This window comes from Rosa rugosa, chromosome 4, assembly GCF_958449725.1.
Source record: "Rosa rugosa chromosome 4, drRosRugo1.1, whole genome shotgun sequence".
Lineage (NCBI taxonomy): Eukaryota > Viridiplantae > Streptophyta > Magnoliopsida > Rosales > Rosaceae > Rosa > Rosa rugosa.
The window spans coordinates 14,111,490-14,138,238 of NC_084823.1; the positions used below are offsets into that span (position 1 = coordinate 14,111,490).

General features: G+C 41.8%; 1 non-coding gene and 1 pseudogene across 1 annotated transcript; one reads left to right on the top strand and one right to left on the bottom strand.

Moving 5' to 3' along the window:
- Positions 1 to 2,363: 2,363 nt before the first annotated feature.
- LOC133707631 (small nucleolar RNA R71) lies at positions 2,364 to 2,470 on the bottom strand. The gene has a single exon (XR_009845240.1). It is a non-coding gene; the product is annotated as a small nucleolar RNA R71 (small nucleolar RNA).
- Positions 2,471 to 3,487: 1,017 nt separating this feature from the next.
- On the top strand, positions 3,488 to 23,147 carry LOC133706698 ((R)-mandelonitrile beta-glucosyltransferase-like; annotated as a pseudogene).
- The last annotated feature ends 3,602 nt before the right edge of the window (positions 23,148 to 26,749 follow it).

A 26,749-nucleotide genomic window follows, 5' to 3' on the forward strand; every position in this document is an offset into this window, starting at 1 on the left:
GATATTGACATGATTTGGTCTCTAAAAGAGAGAGAGAGAGAGAGAGAGAGAGAGAGAGAGAGAGAGAGAGAGAGAGAGAGAGAGAGAGAGAGAGAGAGAGAGAGAGAGAGAGAGAGAGAGAGAGAGAGAGAGAGCAAGAGAGAGAGAGAGACGCATAAATTTGCTTTTGCAAGAGTGATAGGTTCATAATTTCATATATTTTTATACCCTTAAATGTAGGATTCTAGGCTTAGTTCTTATCATTTTTGAGTCATTTACTTTGTGTTTGTGTTTTGTAGGTTAATTTGGAGAAAAGAAAGATTTGGAGCTTAAAGTCAAACGCGGGATTGAAAGGATGCTTGCTATCCTGAGCGTCCAGAATTGTCTCTGCTGTGTGTCAACTTCGCGGATTAAACTGTACCTTCTCAGAAGGAATTAGCAGGCGAGCCTTACACCATTCGAAAGATACGGATGTTAGCTTTCTGAGGAATTTTACGGAAGTGGATTCGCATTCTTGTGGAGGAAGTTATGATGGTTTAAGTGAACCTAGTTCGGGAAGGCAGATTCTGACGATTTTCAGAATCTGACTTGTGAGGCCCAAGTCTGTTGTTCTTAGCACTTGAATGGAACAAGGCTGAACATGTTTGACATATTTGGAGTAATTTCTTGCATTGACTTTAATAACCCTGCGTTGCTTTGGAGAGAAGAAATCTATTCCAAGTGGGACTAGAAGACCTAAGAAGCCCAATTCAAGTAGGATTTGGAAAGAGAGATACAAGGAGAAAACCTAGCACGTTTTAGAGAAGAGACAGCAGATTCTGGAAAGAACAAGGAGAAGAGAAGCTCTCACCAACGCTGGTTCAAAGTTCCTCAATTCTTCCATTGTCTGTTTCATGATTTCTTTGATTCTAGTCAAGTTTTTCATAGTTATGGATTGCTAAACTTCTAGGCTAGGGCTGAGATGAAGCCCCTAGTATGACTATTCTATTTGTTTAGTTGGTTTGCTATTGAATTTCTAGATTGCTATGCTAAACTCTTAATCACCGTTTCAATAGAACTTTTATTCAAAATCTTTGTTCGGGATCAATAAGACCTAGGTTTTGTTTATTGGTTATTTGGTTGGAGAACATGATGCTTGATCAATGAGTAGATGTTTTCTAGGGTGCCTAAAGATAATTCAATCTTGTGATTAAAGAGTTGTGAATTAAGAATACAAGTGCTTGATCATAGTCGATATTCTTGTTTGCATGATTTTCTAGTTCTTTTGTGCTTAATGGAGTTGAACATGTTTGCTTGAACCTGATCATTAAGTGGAGTAAATTATAGTTTGGCTACTTGAGTTCTATACAGGATCAATAAGTTGGAATTCAAAGGTTAGAAGAACTTTGACATATGTCTGGGATCAATACAGTTTATGTACGGAAATCTTTAGCATGAAATCTAGGGAATTCAATTGTTATCAACTAGAGAATTGGATAGAAGTATTAGGTGGTGGATTCAATGCTTTAGCATCTTTATAATCTATTCTTAAACTCTAAAGAAATCTCATTACTCATTCTTGTCTTTAATTTTAGTTTTTCTTTCTTTAATTTTCTGTTTAAAACTCAATCATCATAAAAATCAGTTTGTTTCACTTAAGTATAGCACACTTGTCATAGCAAAATTGTTTCAATCAGTCCTTGAGGGAATGACCTCGTGCTTGCACCTCTATTCTACAATTGATTCGTGCACTTGCGAGTAGTAAATTAAAATTGACAACAAGTTTTTGGTGCCGTTGCCGGGGATTGACTTAATTCAATTTGATTTGTCAGTTGTGCCATACTTAATTTTTGTATAGTTTTCTTTTCTTTTACTTATTTTTTTGTTTGTTTTTCTTGTAGGTTTGAATTTTGTTTATGCAAGGTCGTCGATCCCAGAATTTAGATCTCATTGTATACGATCCGGAGATTGAACGAACTCGTAGGAGACTTTTAAGGCAAGCAAGAACTCAAGCACAAGTTGCGGTTCCAATGGCAGAAGATGAAACAAAAGCATTGAAGGAGTTCACGGCTCCTACTGCACTCATAACATCATCTTGTATTGTTGTAGCTCCTATTCCTGCAGGAGTGCGTTTTGAGATTAGACCAGCAACAATCCAGAGCTTGCCTAACTTTTATGGGAAGACGAATGAAGATCCTTATCTCCATGTGGAGGAATTCAAAGACATATGTGGAACTTTTCGGTATGAGATATCAGATGAGCAGATCCGTTTAAGGCTTTTTCCTTTCTCATTGAAAGACAAGGCAAGAAAGTGGCTAAGCTCTCTTCCCCCTGGTTCCATCAATACTTGGGATGATTTGGTTAAAAAGTTTTTGTTGAAATTCTTCCCAGCTAAGAAAACCAATGCTCTCCAAGCAGAAATTTTTGGTTTCTCTCAACCTGAGGGAGAACCTTTTTATGAGAGTTGGGAGCGTTATAAGGATTTGTTCTTGAAGTGTCCTCACCATGGATTTTCTAAACCCCAAAAGGCTCAATTTTTCTACAGAGGGTTGAACTCCCAAAGTAGAAGTATGGTGGATGCTACAGTTGGTGGGAGGTTGATGGGAAAGACGGCAGAAGAGGCAATTCAAGCTTTTGAGACTATATGTGAAAATTCGCAGCAATATGATCCTTATACATCAGTGACCAAAAGAGGAGGACTATATGAGGTTAGTGCAAGTACTAAGTTGGAACACAGGTAAGCACAGGTAGCCAACTAACAATCGCTGAAACACTATGGATTTGATCAAAAAGTAATCTAACTAATTGACCGAAAAATCAAGACACGTATGTAAAAGATACGGTTGACCTTTTTTTATTTTATCAAAATAAGGTGATGCTTTAACTTGAGACAAAATTTACAATCAAGGAGTATATATAATGAGCTTGTTAATCCTAACCTAACAAACGTGAAATGAGAAGAGTGTCACACTCCATTAGACACACTTAATAACCTCTATCCCTTACAATTGTTGACGTGAACTTATCGGAAATCATGCGCGGCTAATAAGTAGCAAAGGCTATGGATTGACATTGAAGCACTCTCTTTCAAAAGTTTAAGAAAAATATCATGTAGTAAATAAAATGAAATAAATAATAAAACTTTTCTTATCTTTCTAATACGTACACACACATAATTTTTTTTAAAAATGATTTGAAGAAGATGGGGCAAATCTGCAATCACATTCTCCATTAATGTCTAGAGAAACTGACAAGTACAAACAATTAATTCATTTAAAGAATAACACGTTCTTTCCAAAAAAAGAAAATCAATCATTTCAACCTAAAAAAAAAAAATTTCTTCACCGCAATCACATTCTCCATTAATGTCTAGAAAACTGACAAGTACAAACAATTCTTTAATAACACGTTCTTTCCAAAAAAAAAAAAAAATCAATCATTTCAACCTAAAAAGAAAAAAAGAAAAAAGAAATTTTCTTCAACTTCGTGGTCGCCCCCCTCTCCTCTCTCTCTCTCTCTCTCCGACTTGATATTTCGCAGCTAAGCTAGCATAGCTTTCATCCCCATGACGTGCAGGCTAAGCTACCATTGTAGAATAGCATTGGGGAAAGTTGGTTACCCTTCTTTACTCTTCAGTCTTCACCTCTATAAATTAAAACCAATACCATTACTTCTCTTAACCCAAGTTTCAGAGCAAGAAAGAAAAAATGGGTTACAATGCTTTAATGGCAGAGACTAAGCCACATGCCGTATGCATCCCTTACCCAGCTCAGGGTCACATAAACCCTTTGCTCAAGTTAGCCAAGCTCCTCCACTACAAGGGCTTCCACATCACCTTCGTCAACATCGAGTACAACCACAAGCGCCTCCTCAACTCCCGAGGTCCCAACGCCCTCGACGGCCTCCCCTCTTTTCAGTTCAAGACCATCCCCGATGGGCTCCCTCCTACGGACTCTAATGCCACGCAGGACATACCGGCTCTGTGCGAGTCCACCAGGAAGTACTGCCTCCCGCACTTCAGGGAGCTTCTTGGGAAGCTAAACTTTGAGCCGGACTCACCGCCGGTGAGCTGCGTGGTTTCTGATGGTGTCATGAGCTTCACTCTTGATGCGGCCGAGGAACTGGGGATGCCGGAAGTGCTTTTCTGGACTACTAGTGCTTTTAGGTTCATGTGTTACGTTCAGTATCAGCATCTTGTTGAGAAGGGCTACACTCCTCTTAAAGGTATTATTTTTCACTCACTGGGCTGAACTACCCTATGGCACTCCATACTCAGTTTTGAAATTTTTTAAGTTTGATATGGTGAAACTAGGTCTTGCATTTAAATCTATAACCCGCAAACCGGCACGATACCCGCACGCTAAAAACCCGCACAAACCCGCCCGTTTATTAATCAAGGGCTAAAAAAAGCCCGCATGCAAAAAACCCGCAAATTAACGGGCTTTGCGGGCTAAACTTGTTGGAACCCGTTAACTCAAAACATTTCCCAAAAACCCATTTCTAGCAAACTTTTAGGATTTTTAATTTTTTTTTTTTCAACCAGGGCATTTTTATAATTTTTCTTATTCCCCATGAGGATCTGACAGTTGGATCTTGGTGTAATTGTGAAAAGACGATTCAAAAGGAGATCCGTAAGGATTCGACCGTTGGATAGTCGTATCATTTTGTGAGGATGATTCTAAAGGCGATCTGGGACGATCCAACCGTTGGCTCTTCACATAATTTTGAGAGGATGATCCTAAGGGCGATCCGTGAGGATCTGACCGTTGGATCTTCGTATAATTGTGAAAATATGATTCAAAAAGCGATCCGTGAGGATTTGACCGTTGGATCGTCATATAATTTTGTGAGGATGATTCTAAGGGCGATCCGAGACGATCCAACAGTTGGATCTTCGTATAATTTTGAGAGGATGAACCTTAGGGCGATCCGTGAGGATCTGACTGTTGGATCATCGTATAAATCGGTAAAGATGATCTTCTAGGTGATCCGTGAGGATCTGACCGTTGGATCTTCGTATAATTTTGAGAGGATGAACCTAAGGGCGATCAGTGAGGATCCGACCGTTGGATCATTGTATAAATCGGTAAAGATGATCTTCTAGGTGTTCTGTGAGGATCCGACCGTTGGATAGTCGTATAGTTGTGATTTGTGAATTATTTTTTGTTAAAAAAGGAAAGGAAAAAAAATCTAAAAAGATAGAAAATAAAAAATTTCAAAATAGAAAACCAAAAAAGTTCATATAGAGAAAATGGCAAATGCGGGGTTATATATATAAGTCTTAATTGGTTTTAGTTGCTTTGATAAAAAGTTATTAAAAAAAATAAATGTTTACGGGTCTTAACGGGTTCCAACGGATAACCCGCAAACCCTCCAGGTTTAGCCCGCGAAACCCGTTAAGCTAACGGATTCTTACCGGGTCGACCCGTTAAGAACCCGGCCCGTTAAGAACCCGCACGTTGCCAGGCCTAGGTGAAACATAAATCTAACAATATTTTTGGTTTTTAATAAAAATTATACATATCTTTTGACTCACTAATCAGTTAAGAGAAAATTATACAAACAGTACCCAAATTAAGGCCCGCTCCTAACTTCAATACCCAACTATGCAAATCTATTATTTTGGTACTCCAAGTTTCAAGCCCGACCCAAGAATCGTACACGCCGTTATTAACGGCATTAAGTTTTGTGCTAGGTGGCATATTTTGAGGGATATTTTGGTCACTCGATGTCTTAACCCAGAATTTTTTTTTTAATATACCAACTTGATTTCTCTCTCTCTCTCTCTCTGTGCAACATGTGAGATATCCTCTCCCCCATAATTGCTCCTTGTTTGTGTGATCATACGGAAGGAAGGAGGGAGAGGAAAATTGAATATTGAATTGGTTAATAGGTGTTGGATTAGCTCGAGATGCATCAGATTGCAAACCCAGACCGACTCTGACGTCGACCCGTTTTCGTTCCGACGGGGAACCGACGATTTCTTCACTCTCCGACTACTGCCCAAAGTCGCACAGGCGCCGTTAGCTTCCTCGCGGCGGCGCGAAGCAGAGCTTGGTCCTCCTTTCTCCGAACTAGCAGAGACGATGGCAGGACAAGTTTCGAAAGGTTCTCTGGTTTTTCGGCATTATTTCAGACTGAGGCCACGGCTACAAGTGAGACCGATGGCGGTAACTTCGTCTTGGCAAGGTGAAGAAGCATGTGGTACCTTCTTGTCCATCTGTCAACTTGGGAGAGAGAATCGAAGAAGAGAAAATGTTTGAGTTTTTCGGCGAATTTCCATGTTTTCCGGCAACGTTTGGTTTCAACTAAGGTCTCAAACTTGTTTCCCTTGTCGAGCTCTACCTCTCTATATACTTGAATTTAAGTTTGGAGGAGATTAGTAGAAATTGAAATTTTGGAGTTACTCAACCACCGTGGTTCACTGTTCACGGTGGTGGTTTTGGTCTTCCTTGACTAATTTTCAGCCATGACATGAAACAGTGAGCAGAAATTGATGATTGAATGTTTCTGGAATTATTGTAGTTGTAGAATTAGATATGCGAAGTTAGGCTGCAGACTTTTTGGGTTTTCTGGATATTATTGAGCCATTTGGTTTGATGTTCATGGTGGTTTGTTGGTTCGATTAACATGAGTATGAAGTACCCTCTCATGAAGATAAACCCACCTCCGAAAATGGGTTATCCACAGTTGTGGTTGAGGAGAGGAAGAGGAATCAGTAACTTATCATTTAAGTTGTTGAAAGTTTTATTTACAACTTATCACTAACTTTTTTTTTTGAGAGAAACTGTTAACTCAGATTAATTAGGAGGTAAACTCCTTAGCAAGTACATCAACAATACAATCTGGAGGCTCTAGACCCCAAAATAAAGAACTAGAAGAAGAACAAGCAAAACTAGCTAAAGTATGAGCCACAACATTGGCTTGACGATAAGCATGAGTGAAATAAGAACCCGGCATGTGCTGAAGATGGAAGGTAATGTCATCATACACACGCCCAATGAAAGAAGTATGGGGAATGACTCTCAGCTTTGTAGCATGAAAAAGAGTAAGAGAATCCGTCTCAAAAATAACAGGAGAAAGGCCTTGCTGCATAGCAAGTGAGACGGCCTCCCTCCCAGCTAAAGCCTCAACCTGTTCCGGAGAAGAGACATTAGTAACTGGAGCATAATGCCCTCCCAAATAGTTCCCCATATGATCACGGATAATAACACCAATTCCCCCTGAACTGGTATCTTTATGAAATGCACCATCAATGTTAATCTTAACCCAACCTGCACTCAGAGGTTGCCAAGGGACAACAAGTCTATTGCCTCCCCCAGAGCCCTTGCCATGATACTTCTGGTACTCCTGAAACCGCACCGCCAACTGCACCACTACATGATTCACCTCCAGACTCTTATTATCCCATACCCTATTATTTCTCTCCCTCCAGATGCCCCACAAACTAAACACAAAAGTTGCCTATAGTTTAGGAGATAAATTAGAAGCACAATGCATTAACCAATCCGTAAAATTTAGCTACATAGCATCAAAAGAGTAAGCAATCCGTACTACACCAGATACAACATTCAACACTCCCTTCACATATGGACAAAGTCTACAAATATGTTCAATTGTTTCATCCCCTATTCCACATAGAGTGCAAGAACATGCCTCCAAAGGGACCTGTTTCTCAATCAATCTAGCTATAGTTGGTAAGCAATTATTCAACACCTTCCATAGAAAGATTCTAGCCGTACCTGGAATATTAGTAGACCAAAGTTTCTTCCAGAATTCTTGCATCTGCATAGATGCCTCCTGCACACTCTCCTCCTCCATTAAGAGTCTATAAGCGCTCTTGACCGAAAACAAACCTTTGGGATCAAAATGCCGCACCCAACGATCTTTCACCCTACGGTTACTCAAGGGAATAGATAAGATAAACGGAATATCATCAATATGGCAAACCTGATGCACCAACGCTTCGTTTCACCTACCTTCAGTATTAAATAAATTGCTTACTCTCCATTCCTCATTCCAACCCCCATGAACCGGTACTAAACGAAATGGCGCCGCTCTAGGTACCCATGGATCCGATAACAAAATATTAGCCCCATCTCCCACCTGCCAACGAGCCCCTTTGACCAGAACATCTCTAGCATCAAAAATACTACGCCAAGAGAAAGAAGGGGATGGATGGTGTTCCGCCTCCCAAAAAGAAGAATCTGGAAAGTACCTCGCTTTATACATCTTGGCAATCAGAGAATCCGGACACTAAATAATTCTCCAACCTTGTTTAGCTAGCATGGCTCGATTAAAAGCATATAAATCACGGAACCCCAAACCTCCTTCCTCCCTTGGACGACAAAGGAATTGCCAAGACTTCCAATGAATCTTCCGCTGCTCACTATGACTCCCCCACCAAAATCTAGCACACCTCTGCTGAAGGTCATCACAGAAATTCTTTGTTAACTGGAAACAACTCATAGCGTATGTAGGCAAAGATTGGGCCACCACTCTGATAAAAATGTCCTTACCCGCCCCACTAAGCAATCGGCCTTGCCATGTTTGAAGTTTCTGATCCAATCTCTCCTGAATATATTGAAAGGTGCGAGTTTTGTTCCGCCCCACATATGTAGGCAGCCCAAGATATTTCTCATGGGACTCTACTGCTGTGACCCCCAAATGAGCTGCAAGCATATTCTGTTGATCCGTGCTGACATTCTTACTAAAAGTAACAAAACTCTTATGGAAATTCACCTTTTGACTGGACGCTCGACCATACACCCTCAAAACATTACTAATCTCATGACAAGCTAGTAAATTAGCCCTCGCATATAACATACTATCATCAGCAAAAAAAAGATGGTTTACCATAGGAGCGCCATCACAAATAGCAAGACCTAGTAGCACACCTTGACGAGCTTTCTTGTTCAACAAAGCAGACAAACCTTCCGCTCCAAGAAGAAACAAATATGGTGATAACGGATCCCCCTGACGCAACCCTCGTGAAGGTACCACATATCCTCTAGGTTTACCCCGGACAAGAAAAGAATACCTGACAGAGGAGACACACTGCATAATCATCTGCACCCAACCATGAGTAAAACCCAATCGCTCCAAAACTTTTTGTAAAAACCTCCATTCCAAACTGTCATAGGCTTTACTCAAATCCAGTTTTAAGGCCATGAATTCCTCACCTGCTCGTTTATTATGAACAAAATGTGCTAACTCATTAGCCGCCAAAGTATTGTCAGTAATGAGTCTATCGGGAATGAACGCACTCTGAAATGGAGAGATTATCTGAGGCAAAATGACTTTCAATCTGTTGGCAATAACTTTCGAACACAACTTGTAGATAACATTACACAATGCAATGGGACGCAAATCTGCCATGGTCTCAGGGGAGTCGACCTTGGGAATCAAACAAATATGCGTAAAGTTAATTTGTTTAAGCAACTGACCCGTCTGCAAAAAATTATGAACAGCAGCAGTAATATCTGCGCCTATACTCTCCCAATAGTGTTGGAAAAATAGCGGCGGCATTCCATCCGGTCCAGGTGACTTCGTAGGATACATTTGAAACAACGCCTCCTTCACCTCCTCACAACTATACTGGGAACACAAGGATATATTCATCTCCTCCGTTACCGAAGGGGAAATAGCCTGCAACGTTTCCTCTAAAGCCTCTGTATCAATAGTACCTGCTTTATACATTTGTTCAAAATAATTTACCACCACAGATTCCATACCTTCATCATCCTCTTTCCAAACACCGACCTCATTGTATAGCCCTCTTATGAAGTTTTTCCGCTTCCTATTAGAAGCCTTCTGATGAAAGAAACCCGTGTTGCGGTCCCCTTCCTTAAGCCACGAAGCTTTGGCCCGCTGATTCCAATACAGTTCCTCTTCCGACAGCAGTCTCTCCAATTGTACCATTAATTCGCCCCTCTCTATCAACAAAGCCAGGGTAAGCGACACAAGCAATATAGCTTCTAGTCGTACCCTGATGTCCATAATTGCCTTCTGTCGGTCCTTGAAGACACTACGCTGCCACTCATCCAACGCAACGCTTGTGATGACCTGGATTTCTGTTATTTAATTTTGGTAATTAATAATGGACCAGTTGTACGAATAATTGTTATTGTGCTTTATTCGTAGATTGTATGTGAAGTGGAATGGTTTTCGTCCGTATAATTATTTGAATTTCACAGTTTAGGGGGTCGTGTGAAGGTTGACTTTTTGTACGTTGGGATTCTCGGGAAACTTCCTTCACGAAATTTGTAGAGCGCGTCGATACGAGTTCGTGGACATGCGGAACGCGGGAATCGGAGTTTGTATGAGAAAGTTATGGCTAGCGGAAGAAGTTTCTGTTTTAGTATAAATAGAGGAAAATCATAAATTATTTTCATAAATTCCATTTCCTTTTCCGGAAGCCCTCTCCTCTCTCTCTCTTCTCTCTCGGTCGGCCTCTTCAGAAACGAAAATATCCTGCTGACCCGACCCGAACCCGGTGTTCCGACCCGGCCGGAACTCCATTCTCCGGCGACCTCTACCGGCGAAACCTGCACAGAACGACTCGCCTTCTTGCTCCGGTCGTCTCTGTGGTGACCTCGAGCGACGATTTTCGGTGGAGGAAGCGCAGCAAGGCGGTGCAGTTCGTGGTTTTTCAACCCGACCGGAAAACGCAGCTCCGACGTCGGTGAGGCTTCAGGCCAATCTTGGGGAGTTCGCAGCAGCCTCCTTGTGCGATCTTTGGTGGTTGTTTGGAAGGATTTACGTGAAAACTCGATCAACTCAGTTGGGATTACTGTTCACGGCTTGTGAGGTAGTTTTCGATCCCTTATGGTTGTTTTCTGACTTCGAGCTAGTTATGAGATTTCACAAGCATGCTTAGATGAAGCTTTTTGATGTTGAGAGTTTTGTGAAATATTGAGTTTTGGCCGGCGGCGGTGCGCCTCCGTCTGTGGCGGCGTTTCGGCGGTGTTCCGGCCATGTATGAGACAGTTTCTGGTATTATATGTCTTCTACTCGTTGATACGAGCGTTTCGATATATAATATGCAAGTTTTGGAGTTCGAATGAATTTGTTATGATTTTTATCGTTTCATATCGATGAATTTATTCGATCCGTGAGGATTTGAGTATCCGATCGACTTGTGGTTTGGACACATCGATCATGGAAGTGTTCCGGTGACCTTGGGAGGTCTCGGATGTGGTTTTGCCTCGATTGGCGCCACTTTGGGGATTTTAGTCCAAAACAGGGGTTTCAGATTTAAATCAAATGTGAATCGTTACTAAGTGGATACCGTTGTGATTAGGTACTTGACGAAGTATTTGGACGGTTAATTGGCGGATTGACCGTTTTGTTCTTGGTTGAAGACGCAGCGGGAATTCAAGGTGAGTAAATCTCACAAGGATCTTTATGAACAGAAGTACCATTATTGTTTTGGCGTTAATTATTTAACTGCAAACTATAGTTGGTATTAGTAGGCATTCCTGAGCGAATGACTACATATATATATATTTACGTGAAATATATATATTCTTGTGGATGGTATTTGATGAATAATATGCATGATGATGCTTATATTATTGTTGAATATGACCTTTCATGGAAACAATATTGTGGAAAAAGATGTTTTCTATTGTTGAAATGTATTGATGTTTGATGTTACATTTTTGAGTCAAGCGTGACTCATTTAAATGTATTGGTCTTTGTACCAAGAGTCATAGATGGTGAGCAGGGATAAGGAAAGCCGAGATTAGATGTTAGTAACGTTTTAGGTCAGGTGTGACTTACTTAACGTTCAACTTTGAGACCGGACGGGGTCTGAAGGTCATAGGTCACAGATGGTGACAGGTTGCAGATGGCGACCTTGATGTTTGATTTCATGATCAGACGGTGTCTGAAATCATATGTCACAGATGGTGACAGGTCGCAGATGGTGACCAAGGCAGGAAATTGGTAATCACGTCCTTGGTAGGACGAGTGATTACGATTTCAATAGATGCTAGTCTGTCAGTCATGATAGCTTATGGGAGTGACGGTCGAGGTTGCTGGAGACTCATAGGTATGTAGTTTAAAGGAGAGTTCCGATGGTATTCTTCTTTAATTGTCTAGATGAGACATAAATTGCTACTTGATGGTTAAGTTAGCAAATAGAACATTGTCACGGCGGTGACTCATGTTGTCCTTTCTGTGGAAAGGATATGGAATGTTAGAAGGAATCATGGATGCATGAGTTCCTTAAGTAGATTGATGTGAGTTGTTGATTGATGTTCATGAGTTACTCATACGGGCTTGCAGAAGCTTACCGGGTTTGTTGTTTGGCAACCCCGGTGCACCATTCAAACGGTGTAGGGGTTAATCCTGCAGGTCAGGAAAATCGTGGCTGAAGCTGAGGTAGCTTGTTGGCAGCAGAACGGGTAGGAAGCAAATTTTGTTGGTTTTGCCAGTGTATGACTTCCGCTATGTAGTATGCTCTGAGGAGCATTTACGTTTTATTTTGTGATGACAATTTAATTCGTAAACTTGTGTAATATATAACTCTGTGGGCGAGTGTATATTAATTTGGATTGTTTCAGGGCATCAGTATATACTTGTTTTAAGGGAAAGATGTTCCAGGTATTTGTATTGATGACTGAACGTTCACGCATGTATAATTATGGGATTATATATATATCGATTTTTATTTTGTTAAAAATCAGGGGCTTGACAGATTGGTATCAGAGCGTAAGGTACATATTTGGTGACAGTCAATACTCCTCGAGTGATGGCCCGTCTGCAGCGGATCCCCATCGGATGCTCTTCGGTATTGATATAGTCATTGGGTATGTAGTGAGCGTTAGGATGTGAGTCGTCAGGGTAGTGTTGGCTCAGTGGATGAAGGTTAGGAGCTAGATGTAGCTTCTATGAGTTAAAGACTTTTGAGGAATGATGACCTTTAGTTTTAACTCAAGATTTACGTAGGGGATGAAATTGTATCCTCTGACGTAGTATCGTGGTTGATTGAGTCATAGCGTTGACTTATACTTGTGTTTGAGAGTTATACAGGTATTAACCACATGTTGCTATGCTCCTTAGGTGATGGATTCTCAAGGAGGCAGAGCTAGGGGTCGCGGTAGACCCAGAGGCAGGGGTAGAGCCCGAGGTAGGGGCAGGATTCCTCCTCCTGTTGAAGAGGTATTCGATAATGACGTTGAGGCATCGAATGTTGAGCTGCCTGTTCCACCTGTTGTGGAGGCCGCAAATGTTGTAGATCCCATTCGTTTGTCAAAGTTGGCAAAGGAAATATCGAGGTTGGGAGGAGTCCCATTTCAGGGAGGTACGGATCACATGTTGGCAGATCAATGGATCGAGAACATGAAGACCTACTTCGAGATGGTCGTCTGCGACGACATTGAGAAGAGGAAGATTGCCACATTTATGCTCCAAGGCGATGCACGGGTGTGGTGGAATGGCACACAGAGAGTGACGGATGTGTCCACCATGACCTGGGACGGTTTTGTGGAACTGTTCAGGAGGAAGTACTTTCCGCCTTCTGTGAGGGAGCAATTGGAAAGGGATTTTGTCTCGTTAGTCCAAGGGACTAAGAGTGTGAGGGAGTATGAGGCTGAGTTCTCAAGGTTGTACCGCTTTGTAAGGCAGATGGATGCTGAGAGCTTAGCTATGAAGTTTCAGTGGGGACTGAATGCTTCAATCCGGCGCGATGTCGCTGTTCTGGAACTGAAGACGGTGGAACTCATTTTCGCTAAGGCTATGGCCATTGAGCAGGAGAACCTGACTTTCCAGGAACAGGAATCGGCTGAGAGAGATTTTCAAAGAAAGGGAAAGGCAATTGCGGGGAGCAGTAAAGCATCTGGAAATCGAAGTGGATTCTGGAACAGACAGAGGACTAATCAGCAGGCGCCAGCTAGGGCTGCAGCTGCACCTGCTAGGGTTGCGCCTAATAGGCAGGTGGCAAACCCTAAGTGTTTCAATTGCAATGAGATGGGCCATGTTGCTCGAGCTTGCACGAAACCTAAGAACTTGGCATGCTTCACATGTGGCCAGACGGGGCACTTCTCAAAGGATTGTACCCAGCAGGGTAGGGGACAAGGGAATCAGCAGAGGCAACTGCCTCAGGGGCAGGCTAGGGTGTTTGCTATTGGTCAGCAGAATGCCGGAGTGGAAGGTACCTTATCCTTATTTGATTTCTTTGCTAGGGTGTTATTTGATACGGGAGCGTCCCACTCTTTCATATCTAGTTCTGTGGTTGATATGTTAGGTTTGACTCCTAGGCCTCTTGCTAGACCCTTGTGTGTTATTTCCCCACTTGGTGTTTCCCTTGAGCTTGATATGTTTTGTGATGCATGTCCGATTGTGATTGGTGGTAAGGAGTTTACCGTGACCTTGATTGTGTTATCAGATCATAAGTATGATGTCATTTTGGGTATTGATTGGCTGAGGCCAAATCATGCTATGATTGATTGCTTTGAAATGGTAGTGTCATTTCATATACCTGGACAGCCGGTGTTTCGTTATCGGTGTCTTAGGTCAGATACTGCTATGAGGGCAGGATTCTTAGCTCACGTGGAATCAGTGAGTTGTGCTGCGGTTATGACAGAGATTTCTGTGGTTTCCGAGTACAGTGATGTATTTCAGGATATACCAGGGTTACCTCCAAGGAGGGTAGTGGACTTTGCTATCGATGTGATACCAGGTACTGCACCTGTATCTATGGCACCATTTCGGATGGCACCAACTGAACTTAGAGAGTTGAAGGAGCAAATTGATGGTTTACTTGAGCAGGGGTTCATTAGACCTAGTACTTCTCCTTGGGGTGCACCTGTGGTGTTTGCGAAGAAGAAGGATGGTTCACTAAGGTTGTGTGTGGATTATCGGCAGTTGAACAAGGTGACGATTAAGAATAGGTACCCTTTACCTAGGATTGATGACTTGTTTGACCAGCTTAAGAAAGCTACTGTATTCTCGAAGATTGATTTGAGATCTGGATATCACCAGTTGAGGGTGAAGGACGAGGATATTCCTAAGACTGCTTTTAGGACCAGGTATGGACACTTTGAGTTTGTTGTCATGCCTTTTGGTCTAACCAATGCACCTGCTGCATTTATGGACTTGATGAACCGTATGTTCAGTCCGTACTTGGATAAGTTCGTGGTAGTGTTCGTGGATGATATTTTGGTTTATTCCAAGACGTTGGAAGATCATGATAGGCATCTGCGGATTGTACTACAGATTTTGAGAGAAAAGGAGTTGTTTGCGAAATTCGAGAAGTGCGAATTTTGGCAAAGAGAAGTTAAGTTCCTTGGTCATGTGGTTTCGAAGGATGGAGTCTCTGTGGATCCTTCTAAGGTGGAAGCAGTGATGAACTGGGGCCAACCCACTACAGTTACTGAGGTACGTAGTTTTCTGGGTTTGGCAGGTTATTATCGGAGATTCATTGAAGGATTTGCTAGTATTGCTTCAGCTTTGACCAAGTCGACCAGGAAGGATGTTCAGTTTGTGTGGACTGAGAAATGTGAGCGAGCATTCAATGAGTTGAAGAGAAGATTGACCACAGCCCCAGTGTTGACTATTCCCACAAGCGGTGGTGGTTTAGTCATCTATAGTGATGCATCTCATCAGGGTTTGGGGTGTGTGTTGATGCAGCATGGTGGTGTTGTCGCTTATGGCTCTAGATAGTTGAAGGTACATGAGCGTAGTTACCCCACTCATGATTTGGAGTTGGCTGCAGTTGTTTTTGCCTTGAAGATTTGGAGGCATTACTTGTATGGAGAGAAGTTCGAACTCTTTTCGGATCATAAGAGTTTGAAGTATCTGTTCTCTCAGAAGGAGTTGAACATGAGACAGAGAAGGTGGATGGAGCTCATAAAGGACTATGATTTCACCTTGGAGTATCATCCAGGAAAGGCCAATGTGGTGGCGGATGCTTTGAGTAGGAAGCCCAGAGGTATTGTTGCTTCTGTTATGGTCCAGGAGTGGCTTATGTTGGAGACTGCATCTGAATTTGACCTTGTACAACCAAGAGTTGAGAATGGGAGTTTCCTTGGAAGTATCACGGTACAGCCTACCCTGATTTCTAAGATTATTCAGGGTCAAGCGCAGGATGTGTTCTCACGTGCAAGGCTGGCAGAGTTAGTTGCAGATTTGATTGATGATTGTCCTTCTGAGTGGGCAGTTGGATCCGATGGTGGTTTGAGGTTGAGATCGAGGTTGTGTGTTCCGGATTGTGATGAACTCAAGGGGGAGATCCTTCGGGAAGCACATCGATCTAGATACATTGTACACCCTGGAAATACTAAGATGTATCGGGATTTGCGAAGGCAATTCTGGTGGAATGGGATGAAGAAGGACGTGGCAGAGTATGTTTCCAAGTGTCTTACTTGCCAACGTGTGAAGGCTGAGCATCAGAGACCTGCAGGTATGTTGAAGCCATTACCTATTCCCGTGTGGAAATGGGAGCAGATCTCAATGGATTTTGTCACTGGACTGCCTAGGTCCAAACGGAACAAACGGAATCACGATGCAGTGTGGGTGATCGTGGACCGTTTGACGAAGTCGGCGCACTTCCTACCTGTGTCAATGACGTATTCGATTGACAAGTTATGCGAGCTTTACATCGAGGTGATCGTGAAACTTCATGGAGTGCCTGTGTCGATTGTTTCTGATCGTGATGCTCGGTTTACTTCAAAATTTTGGAGCGGTTTCTAAAAGGCCATGGGAACTAATTTAGATATGAGTACGGCATTTCACCCTCAGACTGATGGGCAGACTGAGCGAGTGAATCAGGTGTTGGAGGATATGTTGAGAGCCTGTGTGTTGGACTTCAAGGGAAGTTGGGAGGATCATCTGCCGTTGATTGAATTCTCCTACAACAACAGTTATCACTCCAGTATTGGCATGGCACCATATGAGGCCCTGTATGGTAGGCCATGTAGATCTCCGATCTGCTGGGCAGAAGCGGGAGATAAAGTGTTATTGGGTCCTGAGATTGTGCAGGAGACCACTGAAAAGATTTCAGTTATCAGGGACAGGATTCGAACAACACAGAGTAGACAGAAGAGTTATGCAGATTTGAAAAGGAGACATGTTGAATTTAATGAGGGTGATCATGTGTTCTTGAAGGTCTCACCCATGAAGGGTGTGGTGAGATTTGGCAAGAAAGGGAAGTTATCACCAAGGTTTGTGGGACCTTTTGAAATTCTGGAAAGGGTAGGAGATTTGGCTTATAGGCTTGCCTTACCTCCTAGTATGTCTGGTGTGCATAATGTGTTCCATGTGTCTATGTTGAGGAAGTATGTCCAGGATGTGTCACATGTGATCGATTATGGCCCGATTGAGGTGCATGCGGATACGACCTTTGTTGTTGAACCTGTTCGTATTCTGGATAGGTCAACAAAGCAACTTCGAAGGAAGGAAGTTGACTTGGTCAAGGTATTGTGGAGTCACCATGACGAGGGTGATGCTTCTTGGGAGTTGGAGTCGGATATGAGAGCGAAGTACCCACAGTTGTTTGTTGATGAGCAAGCGTGAATTTCGGGACGAAATTCCTTTAAGGAGGGTAGAATGTGATGACCTGGATTTCTGTTATTTAATTTTGGTAATTAATAATGGACCAGTTGTACGAATAATTGTTATTGTGCTTTATTCGTAGATTGTATGTGAAGTGGAATGGTTTTCGTCCGTATAATTATTTGAATTTCACAGTTTAGGGGGTCGTGTGAAGGTTGACTTTTTGTACGTTGGGATTCTCGGGAAACTTCATTCACGAAAGTTGTAGAGCGCGTCGATACGAGTTCGTGGACATGCGGAACGCGGGAATCGGAGTTTGTATGAGAAAGTTATGGCTAGCGGAAGAAGTTTCCGTTTTAGTATAAATAGAGGAAAATCATAAATTATTTTCATAAATTCCATTTCCTTTTCCGGAAGCCCTCTCCTCTCTCTCTCTTCTATCTCGGTCGGCCTCTTCAGAAACGAAAATATCCTGCTGACCCGACCCGAACCCGGTGTTCCGACCCGGCCGGAACTCCATTCTCCGGCGACCTCTACCGGCGAAACTTGCACAGAACGACTCGCCTTCTTGCTCCGGTCGTCTCTGTGGTGACCTCGAGCGACGATTTTCGGTGGAGGAAGCGCAGCAAGGCGGTGCAGTTCGTGGTTTTTCAACCCGACCGGAAAACGCAGCTCCGACGTCGGTGAGGCTTCAGGCCAATCTTGGGGAGTTCGCAGCAGCCTCCTTGTGCGATCTTTGGTGGTTGTTTGGAAGGATTTACGTGAAAACTCGATCAACTCAGTTGGGATTACTGTTCACGGCTTGTGAGGTAGTTTTCGATCCCTTATGGTTGTTTTCTGACTTCGAGCTAGTTATGAGATTTCACAAGCATGCTTAGATGAAGCTTTTTGATGTTGAGAGTTTTGTGAAATATTGAGTTTTGGCCGGCGGCGGTGCGCCTCCGTCTGTGGCGGCGTTTCGGCGGTGTTCCGGCCATGTATGAGACAGTTTCTGGTATTATATGTCTTCTACTCGTTGATACGAGCGTTTCGATATATAATATGCAAGTTTTGGAGTTCGAATGAATTTGTTATGATTTTTATCGTTTCATATCGATGAATTTATTCGATCCGTGAGGATTTGAGTATCCGATTGACTTGTGGTTTGGACACATCGATCATGGAAGTGTTCCGGTGACCTTGGGAGGTCTCGGATGTGGTTTTGCCTCGATTGGCGCCACTTTGGGGATTTTAGTCCAAAACAGGGGTTTCAGATTTAAATCAAATGTGAATCGTTACTAAGTGGATACCGTTGTGATTAGGTACTTGACGAAGTATTTGGACGGTTAATTGGCGGATTGACCGTTTTGTTCTTGGTTGAAGACGCAGCGGGAATTCAAGGTGAGTAAATCTCACAAGGATCTTTATGAACAGAAGTACCATTATTGTTTTGGCGTTAATTATTTAACTGCAAACTATAGTTGGTATTAGTAGGCATTCCTGAGCGAATGACTACATATATATATATTTACGTGAAATATATATATTCTTGTGGATGGTATTTGATGAATAATATGCATGATGATGCTTATATTATTGTTGAATATGACCTTTCATGGAAACAATATTGTGGAAAAAGATGTTTTCTATTGTTGAAATGTATTGATGTTTGATGTTACATTTTTGAGTCAAGCGTGACTCATTTAAATGTATTGGTCTTTGTACCAAGAGTCATAGATGGTGAGCAGGGATAAGGAAAGCCGAGATTAGATGTTAGTAACGTTTTAGGTCAGGTGTGACTTACTTAACGTTCAACTTTGAGACCGGACGGGGTCTGAAGGTCATAGGTCACAGATGGTGACAGGTTGCAGATGGTGACCTTGATGTTTGATTTCATGATCAGACGGTGTCTGAAATCATATGTCACAGATGGTGACAGGTCGCAGATGGTGACCAAGGCAGGAAATTGGTAATCACGTCCTTGGTAGGACGAGTGATTACGATTTCAATAGAGTGCTAGTCTGTCAGTCATGATAGCTTATGGGAGTGACGGTCGAGGTTGCTGGAGACTCATAGGTATGTAGTTTAAAGGAGAGTTCCGATGGTATTCTTCTTTAATTGTCTAGATGAGACATAAATTGCTACTTGATGGTTAAGTTAGCAAATAGAACATTGTCACGGCGGTGACTCATGTTGTCCTTTCTGTGGAAAGGATATGGAATGTTAGAAGGAATCATGGATGCATGAGTTCCTTAAGTAGATTGATGTGAGTTGTTGATTGATGTTCATGAGTTACTCATACGGGCTTGCAGAAGCTTACCGGGTTTGTTGTTTGGCAACCCCGGTGCACCATTCAAACGGTGTAGGGGTTAATCCTGCAGGTCAGGAAAATCGTGGCTGAAGCTGAGGTAGCTTGTTGGCAGCAGAACGGGTAGGAAGCAAATTTTGTTGGTTTTGCCAGTGTATGACTTCCGCTATGTAGTAAGCTCTGAGGAGCATTTACGTTTTATTTTGTGATGACAATTTAATTCGTAAACTTGTGTAATATATAACTCTGTGGGCGAGTGTATATTAATTTGGATTGTTTCAGGGCATCAGTATATACTTGTTTTAAGGGAAAGATGTTCCAGGTATTTGTATTGATGACTGAACGTTCACGCATGTATAATTATGGGATTATATATATATCGATTTTTATTTTGTTAAAAATCAGGGGCGTGACAATGCTAGTCCATTCTATTTTCTTCGAAACAAGGAACATGGGCTGCCCACTGATCGGTCTACCCCATTGTTGATGAACTATCTCATGACAACCCTCATGATGCAGCCATAATGATTCAAACTTGAATCAATGGTAGCTAATCCTCCGACTAATAGGGACTGAACTGATAGAGAGAATGTTAATGCTCAAAGTTCGGCGGTAGCCAAACCTTCGTTTAACGCTGGTCCGATAGGCGGACCACTACTCTGTGGACTTGGTGATCTTCGCTAGCTGTCACATGAAAGACAGGGCGTCAGAGGGAGACCGCGTTGGGCGGTCTTCACTTCTCCCATGCCTAAGTCAGTCAATACATATAGGCAGCATAACAATAAATGAGTATTAAATGCGTAATTAATGAGGAGAGAGGAGAGAACCTTTTATAGGTGAGGAGGAGGCTGATCTTCTCCTTGTTTTCGATGTGGGACTGATGTGCTTCAGTCCCCAGCTTCAGGAGCTTCTGATGTTATCTTGGCACGGCGCGTGGCGGCGCGTCGGCGGTGATCTGGGGGTGATCCGAGGCTCAGGCTGTAGCTCGCCTGGCTGTGTATCCGTAGATTATTCCTTTGGCGGGAATTAGTACCTCTGGCGGTACAATGAGCGTAGCCCATTATAGCTAATTATGCTTGTAAATGTACATGTATGTACAGAGAAAAATCGGTATATGATCCGATTTGCTAGGAGGCAAATGTTGCACCCGAGAATGAGAAAAAGTGTCCGACCAAGCTGTCGTAGCCACCACCCTATCTAGCCTAACTTTCGTCTCTGAATCACTCCATGTATATGGGCACCCATAAAACCCCAGGTTGACTAGTTCCGCGTACCCCAATGCATCTCGGAAACCTCTCATCTGATTCTCCAACTTTGGTCTACCGTCCAACTTTTCCGATGCCAGCAAGATCTCATTAAAGCCACCCAGTACAACCCATGGCAGGCTATCCTCATCACTCAAAGCCTTCAAAAGATCCCAGGATGCCTGGCGGTCCGCCGCATTAGGGTTACCGTAAAACCCTGTGAACCGCCAACGAACAAACCCTACACCCTCGTCCACCACCACGTCAATAAACCGGGCCGTAGATGGCTGTCGGACTGAAACTCGCAGATCATCATTCCAAAAAAGTCCCAGACCCCCTGCTTGTCCAACACTCATCACCCCCTCCGCATGAGCGAACCCTAGGTTACGTCGTAGTCTATCAAACTCCGCTTCATCTTTGATTTTGGTTTAGATTGGGAAAACCAGTTTTGGTTTGTGCTGTGAAATCAGAATCTTCAAAGCACGCCGTGTAGAAGGATTACAAATCCCTCGACAATTCCAGAACATCACGTCCATGGCCGTACGACGCCGATCAGGTCAAGGAAACCTAGGTTTCCAACCTCTACCCTAGCTCCGAGAAACCAGGTTTAACTTAACATGCACCATTTTTAACTTTGACTTATCAATAACTTGAAACAACTCATTTAGACTGTTTAGATTTTCTAAATAACTTGAACCAACTCATTTACTTTTCCATTAAATGACTTCAAAGTTTTGAATGGTTTATTTGGCATGCCTAAGTTTCTAATGGAGCACATCGTACACATCACTATTATGTATGTTAATGTGTTAATAAACTACAACACATTAAGTAATGGGACAATTAATTAAGCTTCAATAATTACTATATTACCGTATGTTTCATGCAGTCATGATCACCTGGTCACCTACTGACCAAATATTATTTGGTCAGTCACCGTTCGATTGACATCGGACGGTTGACAGCTAAGTGATGAAATCTGAGATGAGAGCTGTCAACCGTCTGATCTCAATCGAACGGTGACTGACCAAATATCATTTGGTCAGTAGGTGACCATGTGAACGGGGCCGATGTTTCATGAAGCTGAATTAGATTAATGTATTGATACGTTAATATATTGTATACTCTGTTTAATTACTAATTAATACACAATTATATGTATATGAAAAATGGGGCACTAAACATTTTATATTGCTTCGATTTGCAGATGCCAGTTACTTAACAAACGGGTACTTGGACATGCACCGTAATAGACTGGATACCAGGCATGCATGAAAGATATCCGTTTGAAGGATATCCCAACCTTCATCAGAACCACAGACCCAAACGACAACATGATCGATTTCTTTCTTCACGAAACCGAACGAACAGCTAAGAAAGCCTCCGCCATCATCTTGAACACATTCGACGACATAGAACACGACGTCCTCGAAGCACTCTCGACCCTCCTACCGCCAGTCTACTCCATCGGACCCCTAAACCTACAAGTCAACCAAATCCCACCCGACAGTGAGTCGCAGACCTTTGGGTCGAATCTCTGGAAGGAAGAGACAGAGGTTCTGGAATGGCTGGACTCTAAAGAGCCCGACTCTGTCGTCTTCGTCAACTTCGGAAGCATCACAGTGATGACCCAAACTCAGCTGATCGAGTTCGCTTGGGGGCTTGCAAACAGCAAGAAGACGTTTCTCGGGGTGATCAGGCCTAACATAGTTAGGGAAGCGTCGACTGTGGTGCCGGCAGAGTTTGTAGAGGAGACGAGAGAAATAAGTATGTTGGTCAGTTGGTGTCCTCAGGACCAAGTCCTGAGCCACCCAGCGATCGGAGGGTTCTTGACTCACAGCGGGTGGAACTCGACGGTCAAGAGTGTCTGCGGCGGAGTGTCGATGATCTGCTGGCCTTTCTTCGCCGAGCAACAGACGAACTGCAGGTACTGTTGCAAAGAGTGGGGAATAGGGATGGAGATTGAGGGCGATCCTAAGAGAGATTATATAGAAGGGCTTGTGAGGAAGTTGATGGAGGGAGAAGAAGGGAAAGTGGTGAAGAAGAAAGCCCTGGAATGGAAGAGGTTGGCGATGGAGGCCGCCACTGGTCCTGAGGGTTCGTCTTTTGTGAACTTGGACAAGAAGGTCAACCAGGTTCTTCTAGCTCCCAGGAAATAATTAGTGAGGATTTGAAAAAACAAACTAGTTTGTTGATTGCTTTAGTTGCATTATTTGGACTGTATCAGCTATTTTTTCTTTTGGTCTGATGGCACTGTATCAGCTGGTTCCTTCGTTGTAATAATATTTATTAATTTCAATGTGTTTATTTCAAATTAAGTTTGATTTGAAGTGAGAGATGACTTGTGATCTTGTTCTTTACTGGTGCTTTTGACTTGTTTGACATCTACATTGCACAGACGGGTCCTTCTTGCGTTTATCAACAACTAGCTTTTTTTTTTTTTTTCTCTCTTGATAGAATTATCAACTGCTAGCTTGTCGTGTTAATTTTGAATACAAAATTATACTTATGACCATATGACTATCTCAATGTAGGCATGCAGCAATACTGAGTAGAACTGATCGAGTCATTAGACCTGATGGCTTGTCAATTAACTTTATTTCGAAATAAATCTACAAGGCCGGGATATCATTCCCACCATTTATAGGATTATAGAAGGAATTGGTGTTGTGGATTCAAAAAAAGATAGTTTAACCTTATATTGTAAAACAAATTAAGGGTAAAAGAATTTGAATATCTAAATATAAATTATAAATAATGATGGCTAGGGTTAGCTTTCTTCGATCTCGGGGGCTCGTCTATAGCTGTTTAGCGGTGTATTGACACTGAGCTTGAAGATCGCGCACGACGTTGATCCTTGTGAGTCGTCTTTAATTGCAACTGAAAGGCAACGATATCACGTCTGGTAAAGGTGGAAGGTGGGCGGTTGATCTAGTTGGTTCCACTCCTTAGTAAGGAATGCTGATATGCTAAAAACTAGCACTCAACGTAATCCTACAGAAGATTGTCGGATGGTAGTATAGGATAAGCATGAATCATTCATAGCTAGAGATTGAGGGTACTGCTACTTAATCACGAAACAAATTAACTAAAATGGAAAATAAATAAACGAAAATAGAAGGAGAGAGAAGAAGAAGAAAACGCAAACACAGGGGGGTTTTAGGTTTTAAAAACACAAATGATAAAATAACTAGCCTTCCTGCACACACGTACACGTGTGCGGAAGGACTGCACTCGCGCGTACAAATTAGCAATTTCTAAGAGGTACAATTTGCGTGTTCAAAAAATTGTTATTTTGCCATGTGTGTTAGAAAGACCACACTTGTGCTTGCGGTGATTTTTTTTTCTTTCTTTTTTTCATTAACCATTGCTCTACTTTGCAACATTCAAAACATTTACCATACAATTTGTGTCCGGATCAACTTTTGGGAATGCTATACCATCGTCATGCTTTACTTTCATCCAAAGACATGCAAAATGAGTGTTTCAACAAAATGAGAAGACGTAGTTTTTGCCAAGGATTTCATTGAGTTTGAAACAAAAATAGGAGGGGAAAAAAAAGAAGCTTTTGTCAAGTCAAGTAATTCTAGCATTCACCGAGAGGGGCTAACCGAATGACCCCAATTCAATTTGCAAATAATCAAATCAATTTACAAAAAAAAACCTTATGAAGATTAATCAATTCAACATACCTATCAATTTGTAAACCTTATGAAAAAAAAAATAGAGGATTTAAATTTTATATGCTACTACCTATTTTGTGAAGATTCCTATTGTCCACAAAGTTTGTTGATTGAAAAATATGGATATATTGTTATGGTTTTCCTCAATAGATAAATGGTTATTACATGAGGACATAAATTATTTGTAGCATAAGCTAGAAACTGTTTATTGTTTAGTTGCTACACTTAACACTACCATCTAAACCTGCACAGACAATCTACATTTTCACTATGTCATGTAAGTAGCTGCAGCCATTTGAGCAGCATGTCTTTCTATTCTTCTCTTTTCTTATGCTCAATACATTCTCTTAGGAATGAACAGTCCAAGTTTCTCGTTACCCTTGCGAATGATGAACCGATTACCAAGCCAGGAAACACATGCCGGATACGAATTAGAAATCTCTCCTTTATGTTTCTCCTACATGTCCCCTGTTAGCAGCATGGAAACAAAACTATGAGATTCTATCGTTTGAGTTCTTTCTATATTATCATTATTATGTACATGCAGCGATTAATAAAGATGTATGCAATGGAGATTACAACCTAGACAGAAACATCAACATGACACAACTATCGAAAGAGGAAATAAACCAACAATACATTGCAAGACACAAATTGTATCTAAGTTGGCCAAAATTAGTCTGTTTGCCTGCTTATTTTGCAATATTTATTAGTAAAGACACACACAGGCTATAGGTAGCTTAACCCAAGTGTGCTAGACATTTTAGATAATTAACTTGGCCAAATAACCAAAATCACCTGCTTTGCAAATATAGTCGCATCAAACATAACAAATGTCATGTAAGTATGTTAGTATAGATTTTATTGTATATTGGCATTCCTAATACAAAACCTAGAGTCTTAGGTCTAAGTTAGAAGTGTGCCAATCATTGGAGTGAAGACCTAGTCGAATAAAAAAAAAGACTCACTGCTTCCGTTGACTCCTCAAGGTACTTCACAGGTAATTGCATATGCATCTCATACGTTTTGTGTCTTTATGCATACTGGGATTGATGCATGTGTTGCAATCCCGGTTAGGTCAGAATATGTGAGTTGGTCTGTGTTCGATTTCTTTAGTTAGAAGATCTTTTGTGCATTATTGCTGTCAGTCATTAAGTTGTAAAAGGATATTTATTCTACATGATTTGTTCAGTTAAGTCTATCTTTTTCATTAGGGATAAAATCATGTTTATTTGTAGAATATCTTTTTAGAATATGTCCCTTCCATATAAGGAGTCAATTAGGTTTTGGTGTCTTTATTGTCCAAAGTTTTAGGGGGAGTCTGCATATTATAAACAGCAATAAAATGCATTCATTGTGGGGGCCTTTGATGGGAAAAAGATTGTATTCATCCATTGTGATTTAGAAAAAGGCGTCATTCATCTTTGAATAGTGATGTGCTTCAAATCGTATCAGTAATCTACTTGTTCCATGTTAAAGTAGATTGGTGAGTCAAACACTTTTTCATTTATCAATCATATACTGCATATCAAGTACTCTCGAGGTCAGTTGGAGTTGTTGATGTGCAAAGAAGGTTGAAGGTCGAGGTCAGTACCTATCAATCCTACCAATGAGAGCAGTTCATCAGTGGAGAAGATTTACGAAGACGTGATCATACAGCCTTCTAGAATGTGTCTAGTAAGTATAGCCGAGGTCAGTGCTATTGGTTGTTTGTAAGAGAACTCGTATCTTTCCATTAAGTGAATTGGTTTTCACTAGGGCTTTAGAGAGTTAAGGCCCCGCAGTTGTTTTCCTCATTTTGAGGTTTTTACTGCGCAAACAATTTTGGTGTCTCTTGATCGCTGTGTGATTTGTTTACCTTTCTTTTATGCACTTTATCTACACTGCTATATTCAGGGATTCATATCTGTGTTTCAATCCTTTAACGTTTCTTGCTGGAGTTTTTTGAATTAAGGAAAAGTTGTGGTTTCTGTAGGGAAAGCCTATTTACCCTCCTCTAGGCTTTTAGTTTCATCCCAATATTTTCAATTGGCATCAGAGCGGGTTACTAAGGTTTCTTAGTAAGATTCGTGGGAGGG